The following is a 12,379-nucleotide window of genomic DNA, read 5'->3' on the forward strand; positions in this document are numbered from 1 at the left end:
CATTTTCAGTGTTGGAATTACCCCCAAAGGTGTTGGGGCATTCCTTTAAAAGATGTCCAGGGTTGTGGCACCAACTGCACATTGACACATGGTTGACCTGGTTAACCGGCATAGGCTCTTTAAGGACAATGGACTCTAATCTTTTGATGAGGCTGTCTAGTTTGGCTTCCGTGGCTGGTACACCATCAATTATGTGACCCTTAGTGGTCCTTTCAACCTCTTGGGAGGATTCCCACTCCCTAGTCTTATCAGCCAAGTTGGTCAAGAATGTCCAGGCATAATTCTAATCAGAAAAAGAGGTAAAGCCTGCAGGACACATAGCTTCTAAAAGCTGCTTGGTCTGAAAGTCTATGCCCTCATAAATAATTTGGCAGATTTGCTACAAGTCAATACCATGGTGAGGGCATTCTAACAGGAGGTCCTTGAATCTCTCCATGAATCTAGAGAAGGACTCATGTGGTTTCTGCCTGAATTGGAGTATGTTACTCTTGAGTTTATTGGTCTTGTGAAGAGGAAAAATTTTTCTCAAGAAGACAATGATAAACTGATCCTAAGTAGTAATGGAATTAGTCGGCAGTCCACAAAGCCACTTCTTAGCTTGGTCCTTCAGGGCAAAGGGTATAAACCAAAGCCTAACTACATCATCAGTTAAATTTTGAACCTTAATTAGAACACAAACCTCCTCAAATTCCCTAAGGAAGAGATATGCATATTCATTGGCCATCCCATGGAAGTGGGGTAGCATGCTAATGAAGTTGGTCTTGAGTTTATAATTGTTCCCTGTAACAGTAGGCAGACTAATGCAAGAAGGCTGTGCAGCCCTGATTGGGTAAAACCTATCCTTAAGAGTCTTGGGTTCACCCATCGTCAAAGGTGGTGGAGAAGATGGTAATCTAATAAGATGGTTAGATGAATCACGGGTACACGATTGAGCCACCTAAACAGATATGAAATCTCCTTTAGAAAAATTAAAGAAAAATAAAAGACTAGAAAAAATCACCAAAAACAAGATGGAGTCCAAGGTAGATAGTGCATCTGTCCCTCAAGAATCGAAACAGTGGTTCCAAAGCTGCAAGGTTGCCATATAGGTTGACAGCAAGGGAATCTGTATAGTCTTCAATAGCCACCTACGGGCGATTCCAAGTGGATTCTGATGTAGAGTGGAGGACTACTATACGTTTCTGTTTCCAAGAGCACTCACTATGTCGCTTTCCTGTTATCAAAGTTGGTCACTTCCAAAGATAAGTCATATGCCATTCCACCCAACCAAGTCAAGATGCAACGTCATAGGTAACTTAATCCTATGAGGGACACCAAAAGAGGCTAGGTTTGAGCATAAGAAAGACTTTAGATTGGGCTCACAGTCTTTAAAACAGAAGAGAGACAAGATGAGGTTTTCAAAAACTGATTTTTTTTTTTTCCAGAAAAAAAAGAGGAGAAAGAAAAGAAACTAAAGCACTTCGAACTACTTAAAAATCAGAAAAATAAAGTGGACAGTAATCTCCCCAGAAACGATGCCCAAAACTTGTTTGCACAAAATAATAACTGCAGGCGTACGGATCAATTGTAGCTACGGGTCGAACTCAAGGAGATATATGCCACCTTATTTTACTGACTTTAAAGCAATGCAAAGTAAACCAAATTAATTAAATTGTTGAATTAAACTAATGACAATTAAACTAACGGATCCTAACTCACAAACATCTACGTCCTAACAAACATCCATCTAACCTATTATGCAGCTAACACGGATTGACGAAATTGGAGGAATTAAATTGCCACAACCATACAATCAAAAACTAAAAATCAAAGAAATAGAACTAACTAATTGAAGCTTGAACCAGATTGAAGTTGATATCACACTTGAAATGGCGCTACCAAATCTGGAAAAAATAAAACAAAAATAATTAAATTAAAATCCTACCACAATGCATGATAATAATAGTGAATAAAAAGTAAAAGTCCTAAAAGCATGATTGAATTAGAGAGATAGAGAATGAAAATAAAAATAAAAATAATGAAGAATGAAAATTCCTAATAGAATGGAGGGATTAATGGAGATGAAAATACTAATAAAATAAAACTACTAGAAGAAGAAAGAGGTAGAGAATAAGAAGAAGAAATTAGAAACTAGAAGAATTAAGAGGTTAAGAAGAAAAAGAACACAAAAATAAAAATAAGAAATTGATACTCCCTTCTACCAAAGTTGAATTGCATAAACTAATTAGGCTTTGTATGAATGTAGTTGAAGAAGCTTGAACACTTGAATAATCCTACCATGGCTTCCTCTTCCAAATCTTCTAAATCTTCTCACTAGAATTTAGAAGCCTAGACTAGAAAGCTTGAAACTAAACTAGAATTATTACAATCATATTGAAGACATAAAATTAAAGCATGAATCAAAAGTATTACAACCATGGAATTGAAAGCATGAAATCAAATTAGAACTTAGAAAACCAAAAACTAGAAGAAGAAAAGAAGAAATTTCACTAATAATTTGAACAATATTACAAAGAAGAGGGTAGGAGTATTTATAGGGGGAAGAGAGGAGAAGAGAGAAAAGGGGAGTGGTAGGAGAAATATTCCCTAAGAAAAGATAATATTCTCTTCTCCTTCCTTTACAATGCCTTGAATCCTAAGAAAGAAGAAAAAGATAGAAACTAAGAGAGATAAATTCCTAACTACATAAACCTTCTATTTATCAAAAAGTAATTTTCTAATTCTAACTTGTGCTTCCTTTTCCTTGTAGGTGTCTTCTTCAAGCAATGAGATCAAAGCATCTTTGACTTTTCAACCTTTCATGGATAAGAGAATATTTTTCAAAAGAAATCTATCCATAGTACAATTCCAAAAATGCCCTTGGAAAGTTGAAGGAGAGAGAGAATAAGGGTGACAACTAGGATTCCACTCACAATAAATAAAATACCCATTCTGTCCTTCAAAAAACGTGGAGCATGGGGTGTTTATATAGGCCTCACTATTGCATTGCTTGCAAAAAATCACCCGAAATAGACCCAAATTTCGTCCAATTTGGAGTTCGGGAGCCCAAGATATCTATCTCAAGTTGAAGCTAGACTGCTCCAGAGCCTTCCAAATGGAATCTTTTGGCTAACAGAAAAGATAACTTCTGTGAATTGTGCTAAAGCCCCTCGAATCCAAACTTCCATTTTACTTTGTTTCCAACCAATTTTTGATAATTACAAACAAATCCCTGCAGACCATTTTCGCTCGTCGTTACGGAAATGGCAGTAACTTCTTCGTTTCAATTCAAAATCAAGTACCGTTTGAACCATTGCGAAGCTGACTCGATGGGCTACGCATCCATATTATTAACACCTCAAAATTATGCTAAGGGCCCCACTATAATCACATTCAAATTTGACTAATTGGCATGATTCTTTCAGTGTTCAATCCAAACTTTATTTTCTTGACTCCTGGGTGCTTCCGACTACTGCAAAACACCACTAAATACCTTAAAAATGGATCCTTAGCATCATTTGCTCTATTTTCACAAGAATTCACCTAAAACCTAAAAACACAAACAAAAATCTCGAGTAGTTCCGTTCCAAGTATAAAAATGCATGCTTTATGGCCCTAAGATTTCACACATAAATGAGATTTCACACATAAATGTGCTCATCAACAATCAATGTAGGAAGCTTCTATTCATTAGGCAACTCAAAGCAAAGAAGAGGGAGGGAGAATATGAAGTAGAACTACTAAATTGAATTAGAGCTTCTCGTACCCTCTATATTCTTATATAATGGAAGTCAATCTAATTGGTTTCTTAAAACGATAGGAATCCAAATCCCCTTCTTTTCATAATGTGGGATCTCTTACAAAAGAACACTTCTAGATTGCTACAATATTGGGAAGTGGTAAGATTCCTTTGGGATTACTACCTAAATAGGATATTTTATATTATCATTTATCTGATTAAAGATTTTTTTTCAGAATATATATATGTATATTTACAGGAATGAAATATTGTAAAGTGTCTTGTGTGCAAAGCAGGTGCTGATGATCCAGAGATGGATCCTTTTTCACACTCAGAGGGGGTAACCCTCAGCGATCTACCGTTTTGCAGGTAGTCTTCTGCTGTGATTTGAATAGGCGGTAGAGCCGGCCAAGTAGATATGAGATATTTGAAATAAAAATAGGAAAATTTGATATATTATATTAATGGAGATCTTGAATTACAAACATGAAATAAAGAGAACTTGATACTAGCATAGGACTTGGAACTTGTGAGGATACCAGGGTAAACTTACAAGTATATATATATATATTCTATAATGTAACACTAATATCTCCTCAAAAAATAGATAATTATGAATTGATCCCTCCACTAATTAACATCACATAACAGCTTTAGGGTATGTATATAAATTATTACCTCTCTCCAATCTATCGTAAATTCATGTAAGTCAATGATTCAACCATAAAACATTTACAAAGTATTTAATAAAATTATATTAATATATAATTTTATTTTTCAAAATAATTTGTAAATTATTTACAAATATACCACTGGATGCGGTTTTTTATCCAATCATATACATACAATCTCTCTCTATAATATTCTCCCAAAGAATATTGAGTTCCTTACTGAGCAACTCTTTCATTCATGGTCAATCACTATGAATATAGTACACCATTATATAGTCATAGTAAAATCAATCATTGGTACATCAAAATCCATAATGTGTAACTATAGCAAACAGGACCTCTCAAGTCAGGGGACTAATCGCAAGCTACTAACGAAAATCTTGTTCCTTATCGACTGATAGTAACAAATGTAAAATTCATGTATGATCCAGTTCAATGTGCATATACATACACTCACACTTGTGTTTTCTTGTGATCAACATGAAAGCATACAATGTGATGACCACATGAATGTATTGCCCAACTATATCCCTAGTCATGAACAAGTTTACTGTGTAAATCATTGGACAATAATAAGCTAAAAATCAGAATCATGCATACAATAACAATTTATTTAATACTTCGATGGACACATATGCTATTATCGGTCTCAATGAAAGGAGAGTCCTTTGTCTTCCATACTTGTATTTTCTCTTATTTATCACATGTGATATAGAATCCTATTCATACAGAAATTCTATATCACATGTGATAACCTTGATCTCTTTCCTCTTTTATCTTATTGTATCTCATTGTATATATATCTTACAATGGTGAATGAAAATCCGGCAATATTGCTATCTAGTCTTCCAATTTTACATGGTATCATTGTTGTGGTGATCTCTTTCCTACGTTTTCTTCTCTACAACGATCATGGTTGATCAAGTCACATTCGACCTCTCCACCACTTCTGGCTTGCATGCCGCTTCCGACCTGCCCTCTGTCGCCGCCATCGTTCTCCCTGGTGGTACTGGCCTTGATCCGTCTTCCCCATCTTATCTTACTCATTCTGATTATCCGGGGACCGTTCTTGTCTCCACACCCCTCACTAGCGATAACTATCCTACTTGGCGTCGTGCTATGCATATGGCCTTATATGCCACAAACAAGATGATGTCTGTCGATGGTATGCTTCCCAGGCCCAGCGCTCCAATCTCTAAAGTCCAGTTGTGGGACCATTGTAATTTCGTGCTTCTTTGCTGGATCTTGAATGTTCCTTCTCGTACGCTTGCTAACAGCGTCATATCCTCCTCCATTATTCTCCCTCTTCTCGTTCTAGATTTTTCTTACCCCCTTACCTCTTCTTCCTCACAACCACCACCATCTCCTGACCCATCTTTGTCCCCCTCTCCGCTGCCTCACCGTCCCCCTCCTTCCCCACCTTCCCCACCTTCACCACCCTCAAATGTCGCTCCTTCCCCACCTTCACCACCCTCAACCGTCGCTCCTTCCTCACCTCCTCTTGCTATCCCTGAACCTACCCTTCGTCATACTACCCGATCCCATACCCGTCCTACTTGTCTCAATGATTATGTTTGCAGCTTCGTCACTTCGGATTGTTCCCCCTCAATGTCGTCTTCGCTGTCAGGTACTATTCCTTTCCCTATTAGCAATTATATATCATATGCTAATTTTTTTAATTCTCATTTTGCATTCCTTACTGCCTTGTCTTTTGACCATGAACCAAGCACTTTCATTGAAGCTGTAAAACATGCCCACTAGCGTGCTACCATGAAGGCATAAATTAATGTTTTTGAACAGAATGACACTTGGTCATTGCAGCCTCTCCCTGCAGGTAAAACACCAATTGGTTGCAAATGGGTCTTCAAGATCAAGCATTGGACTGATGGTTCCATTGAGCGATACAAAGCACGTCTCATTGCCAGAGGGTATACCCAACAGGAAGGGTTGGATTATATTGAGACTTTTGCCCCTGTTGCCAAACTCACTACTGTGCGTACTCTCTTAGCTGTTGCTGCTGTTTGGGGTTGGCATCTTCATCAATTGGATGTCAACAATGCTTTCCTTCATGGTGATCTCCATGAGGATGTCTATATGTGCCTTCTGCCGGGTTATTCCAAACAGGGGGAGACTTGCTTTTGCAAACTTCACAAATCTTTGTATGGATTAAAATAGGCTTCACGCAATTGGTTTGCCACTCTTACCCGTTCCCCTCTTGATGCGGGATTCACACAGACCTTGGCTGATTATTCCCTCTTTATTCGGCAATCTGGTGCTTCTTATTTGGTTGTTTTGGTCTATGTTGAGGATCTGGTTCTTGCTGATGACATCCAGGCTGCCATATAGGACATGGTTGCTTTCTTGTATAATCGGTTCCATCTCAAAGATTTGGGGACGTTGAAATATTTTTTTGGGTCTAGAGGTTGCTCGCAATCCGGCTGGTATTTTCATCAACCAGAGAAAATATGTTCTTGATATTCTTTCTGAATCAGGTTTACTCGTTGCAAAGCTTGCCACATTCGCTATGGAATAGAACTTGCGCTTAACGTACTGCAGATGATGGTCCCGTCCTTCCTGATCCTTCCATTTACTGTCGCCTGATTGGGTGCCTTATTTATCTCACCGTCATTTGCCCAGATATCATGTTTACAGTTAATTCTTTAAGTTAGTTCATGTATATGCCGCGCCAACCCCACTTCGATGCTGCCTTCCGCATCTTGCGCTATCTCAAAGGATCTCCAGGGGCTGGTATATTTTTTTCAGCACATAGTACTCTTTAGCTCACTGCATTTTCTGATTTTGACTGGGCTACATGCCCCATGACATGTCGTTCTGTCACTAGCTACATTACATTTTTGGGTTACAACCCTTTCTCTTGGAAGTCCAAGAAACAGAGCACTATCACTCGCTCATCTACTGAGGTTGAATATCATTCTATGGCCAATGCTACTTGTGAATTATTGTGGCTTCGTGTTCTTCTCAAGGACTTTGGGGTCTCTCTTCCTACTCCCATGCCCTTATTTTGTGACAGCCAGGCTGCGGTCCATGTAGCTGCAAGTCTAGTTTATCATGAGCATACCAAGCACTTAGAAATCGACTGTCATATTGTCCGCAAGTGCATCCAGTCCGGTTGTTTGACTACAGCCCATGTTCCCTCTCGCATGTAGCTGGCCGATATTTTCACTAAGGCGCTGGGTCGTGATCTGTTCTGTTTTTCAGTTTCCAAGTTGGACATTCGTGATCTACACGCTCCAACTTGAGGAGGAGTATTATCGGTCTCAATGGTAGGAGAGTCCTTTATATTCCATACTTGTCTTTTCTCTTATTTATCACATGTGATATAGAATCCTATTCATATAGAAACTCTATATCACATGTGATAACCTTGATCACTTTCCTCTTTTATCTCCTTGTATCTCATTGTATATATATCTTACAATAGTGAATGAAAATCCTACGACAATATTACTATCTAGCCTTCCAATTTTACATATGTGACAATATCCCACTTGTACATCAAAGCCATTACCTTATTCACATGTTCTCAACATGTTTACAACCTATACCAATCCCTTAGTAAGGGAAACTGACAAATAATTTCTCAAGTCGATCTCATCAGCGCACTAGATAAATCCTCTTACAAGATGATTCCAAAACTCTTCTGCTTATATAAAATCTCCCTTATTGTCACATTATAGAATAACAAATTGTTCTTGCTAGCTTAGGAATTTTCATAAGTCTGGTCAAGAACACTTCTTAACTAAAACACTCTAGCTAGCAACTAATTAGTAGCTAGATATTCTTAACTAAAACACTCTAGCAACTAATTAGTAGCTAGATATTCCACTACAATAGGGGAATCTATGGTCAATCCTTATTTGAAAACACTTTCAAACAATAGTGAAAAACCATAATAAATGTGACTTTTCTACCATTTGTGTCAATCTACAAATAGACTGGTGTTACTTAGAATCGACAAGGTCTCACATCCTTAACTAAGAAATGCTCCTTAGTTCTTCTCAAACGCTTTCGGGAAAACATGACAACCATCCAATATTAAGAATTTAGTAGACAATTACATTTCAACATACCCATGTCATTTGGAATCAACAATATATAGGACAAGAAAATGTATTGCACTCCCACTTAACCCAAGACCCATCCATCTTCTGATTAGAGTCAAACAATTTGACCATTTGATCAAACCAGATATTCCAGCTCCTAGAAGCTCACTTGAGTCCACAAATAGATTTCAATACTTGCACACCTTGCCTGGAATCTCTCTACCTTTTCATCAACACATTTTCTTCCTTCTGTACATCCACATACATTGAATGGGCTTGACACCCTCAGGTGGATCCACTAGAGTCAAGACATGGTTGAAATACATAGAGTCCCTTTTAGATCACATTGCTTCTAGTGATTTATTAGTGTCTACATCCTTCAATGCCTTAGAATAGGAAAATAGATCAAAATCCAAAAAAAAATTGAAACCATGTAGAACTCTTCTACCCTTTCTATCCCTTCAGAAAAAAGAGTGAATCTAGTGTGAGGTCTGATGGTCCTCCTACTACGCCAAGGCTCATGAGGATGTTCCACAAGTGTGAGAATGTCTATCTTGAGTAATATTAGAATTGGGGAAACAAAGTCATTAGATAACTCTTGTTAGACCCCGAGATCAAAATGTCGAGTGATGTGATCCTGATAAAAAATACAATCGCATGTTTACTAATAGATACATTTTGATCTACAAGGTCATAAAAGTAAGACCCTATAGTGCCTTTAAGGTAGCCCAAGAAATAACGTTTGATGGTTCTAGATTCCAAATTATGTTTGCTACTTCTGCAAATGTGATATGCAGTCCTCTAAGATGTTATAAGCTAGGATTTCATTTATACCACAAGTCAAAGGGTGTCTTGAGAATAGACTTAGTCGGTACCCTATTTAGTATGTAAATTACAATATCACGAGCATATCCCAAAAAAAAAAAAAAAAAAATTGTAAAGGTAATCCAAAGTAACTTATCATTAAACAGACTATGTCTAAAAAAGTCCTATTATGTCTCTCTCAGACACCATATATTGTTGTAGTGTCCCTGGGGTACTCAATTGTGTGGTGATTCCATTTTGAGCTAAGTAGTCCCCTAAACTCATCCAACAAGTATTCACCTCCTTGATCAGATCTAAGGGTTGTGATATGTTTAGCCATTTGGTTCTCAACTTTTGCATGAAATTCCTTAAACTTTTCAAAAGTTTTTCGATTTTCGATGCATTAGATAAATATATCCACATCATGAGTTATTGACAGTGAGTGTCATAAATGTATCCGTCACTTGTATGAACATTTAATGGACCACAAACATCAAAGTGGATTAAAAATCCAATATAATTTTGTCTTTACCTTTCTTGGGTAAGGTTTCTTGGGCATTTTACCTTGTAGACATAATTCACAAATTGAAAATGGCTCGACCTTTAGACTATATAACGGTCCATCCTTTACCAACCAATTCAATAGATCTATCCCTACATGACCTAGTCTCAAGTGCCAAAGGTATGTAGAATTAACAAGAGCATGCTTCTGCTTAAAACCATTTAAATTAGCATTTGAATATTCAACATCATTTGAAATAGAATTTAAGAAACACAAACCATTTTGTAAAATTCCAGAAGCAATAAATGGACATTATTTTGAATAACAAGTTTTAATCCAAACTAGAAAGTATACACAGTTGAAAAAGTATCATAACTGAAACAATGTTCTGTTAAAATAACAAGGTCATAATACAACCATTTAAAAATAAAATTGTATTTCTAGGCAAATTCAAAAGATAAGTTCCAATTGCCACAACACTAGCATTAACTCCTGTGCTCATCCTAAGATGCACTTCCAACTCATGTGCTCATCCTGAGAAGCACTTCTTGCTTGCTTGAATCCTTACAACATATTGCAAACATATGTGATAGAAACATAGTTCACATACCAAAAATCAGTTGGTTCTACCAACAAATTATATTCAATCAAGACAAGGGTTCTTTTTTTAGTGAGGTCAGGTAGACACGACAATTATGTTTCCCATGTCCAAGCGTACCGCAAAGTAAATAGTTTCTATTTTTTCTTCTTATCCACTCCTTTTTTATTGACTTTAAGGGTCTTACCCATGCTCACTTTCTCCTTTTTTGCTTCTTGCCCCTTTTGGCTTAGGAAGAATTCTCAACTCAGTTGCCATCACCAAATGCCTTATCTTTTTTAACATGTTGTTGAGTTCAGACATATTCACCACCAACTTGTTCGTATTAAAGTTCATGATAAATTAATTAAACAATGATGGCAAAGATGCAAGGATAATGTCAATCTTGTATTGACTATCAAAAACTGTCCCAAAGGATTCCAATTCTTGAAATAATTTATTCATTTTCATCGAATAATCAAGAACGGGAGTCCCTTTAGACATCTTTAAGGTATGGAGGGTTGAGGTGACAGTTTGGCAAGCGTGATGATCTTGCATGCCAAGAGCATCATGTAACTCTCTCCTCATATACTTGGTATTGGCTATTTCATTGCATGTCTATTAAATGAACTTGTTAAGTGAGCTTATGATATAAATCTTAGCTTAAGAATCTTTCGCACGAAAAGTGTTATAAGCTTCTTCTTCCTTGTCACCAAAATGAGGAAGAGGGGTGTCCTCACCCAATTTGGATCCTTTACTGCCGAGTCGTCCAGTAGGACTGTGCAGCTCAGACAGGGTGTTGTGCACAATGTTCACCTTACCTCTGTCCAAATGCCTTGCCCGAGTGGGGGTAAGGCGGTCATTGTGCACAACACCATGTCTGGGCAGTACGGTCCTGCTGGGTAGCTCGGCAATGGAGAATCTGGATCCGTACTTGCCTTAGTTAAAAATGGAGACCACTTTCTCATTAGTCAACACGAGGAGAAGATTCCTCCTCCAGTCCAAATAGTTTGGATCGGTAAGTCGGTTTTCATTCCGAAGAGAACTAATGGCAAGAGGATTCATCATAATGATGATCTACAGTATGTGAAAGTGATGTTAGCATAGATGACAAAAACCATTAAATATAAAATGGCTTAAATTCAATCTAACTCCTCTCAGGTTCCTGCCCGGTCAGGTTCGTAGGTTCCTCTCATAGGGAGTTGGAAATGATGACCTCACCCCCTACCCAAACACACTGCCCGAGTGGGGTGAGGTCATCATTTCTGCCCTCCTTATGAGAGGAACTTACGAACCTGACTGGGCAGCGAACCTGAGAGGAGAAAAATTCTTAAACTTCAATGGTTACTCATACGTTAAGTTTTCCGTTGTAACTCAATAAGTGTGAATTGAAACTCGTCAATCCCTAGACACAACTTACCTCATCAAGAATCATTTTATATATATATATTGATTGAGTGGACTAAATATGTCCATCATGATTCCCACTATCGCAGTGCACTCCCACTAACTGTGGCGATTACTTATCTCATAAAAATGAATATAAGTTACCTCGTCGGTGGATTTGAGTATTATCTTATTGGCATTTTAAGAACCAATCCATTAGATCCTTACATTCATTAACGATGGGCCACGAGGTTTCTACTCCTTAAGAATCCTCGTTCTCTACTTGATTTAACAATGAGGGTCTTCGCATGTAAATATATTCAACATTCATCTCATGAATAAACAATTATAATTTTAAATCATCTCATGTAAATATTAAAATATTAATAAAAATTAATGATTATGGGATGACTTCTACAATTAACTTGACATCTGTCCGACAGAAGTCACTTTTTTTTTTTTGGTAACAGACAGAAGTCACTTAGATTTTTATGATGGGTGAGAGCAATAAAACCTCAAATATTACTTCCACTCAACAAAATTAATATGATATGTTAACATGTACATAAACAAAATGAAGATCTCCAACAAGCCGCCATCTTTGTCGTCCTAGAGAACACCACCCTCAGGAGTACACTAACATTACATTTTTTTATT

The 12,379-nt window shown here is 37.3% G+C and overlaps 1 non-coding gene across 1 annotated transcript; it reads left to right on the forward strand.

The window, feature by feature from the left end:
- The first annotated feature begins 389 nt into the window (after window positions 1–389).
- On the forward strand, window positions 390–496 carry LOC122670197. The gene has a single exon (XR_006334171.1). It is a non-coding gene; the product is annotated as a small nucleolar RNA R71 (small nucleolar RNA).
- The last annotated feature ends 11,883 nt before the right edge of the window (window positions 497–12,379 follow it).

The sequence above is a fragment of the Telopea speciosissima genome, chromosome 7 (genome assembly GCF_018873765.1).
Source record: "Telopea speciosissima isolate NSW1024214 ecotype Mountain lineage chromosome 7, Tspe_v1, whole genome shotgun sequence".
In the NCBI taxonomy this organism is placed as follows: domain Eukaryota; kingdom Viridiplantae; phylum Streptophyta; class Magnoliopsida; order Proteales; family Proteaceae; genus Telopea; species Telopea speciosissima.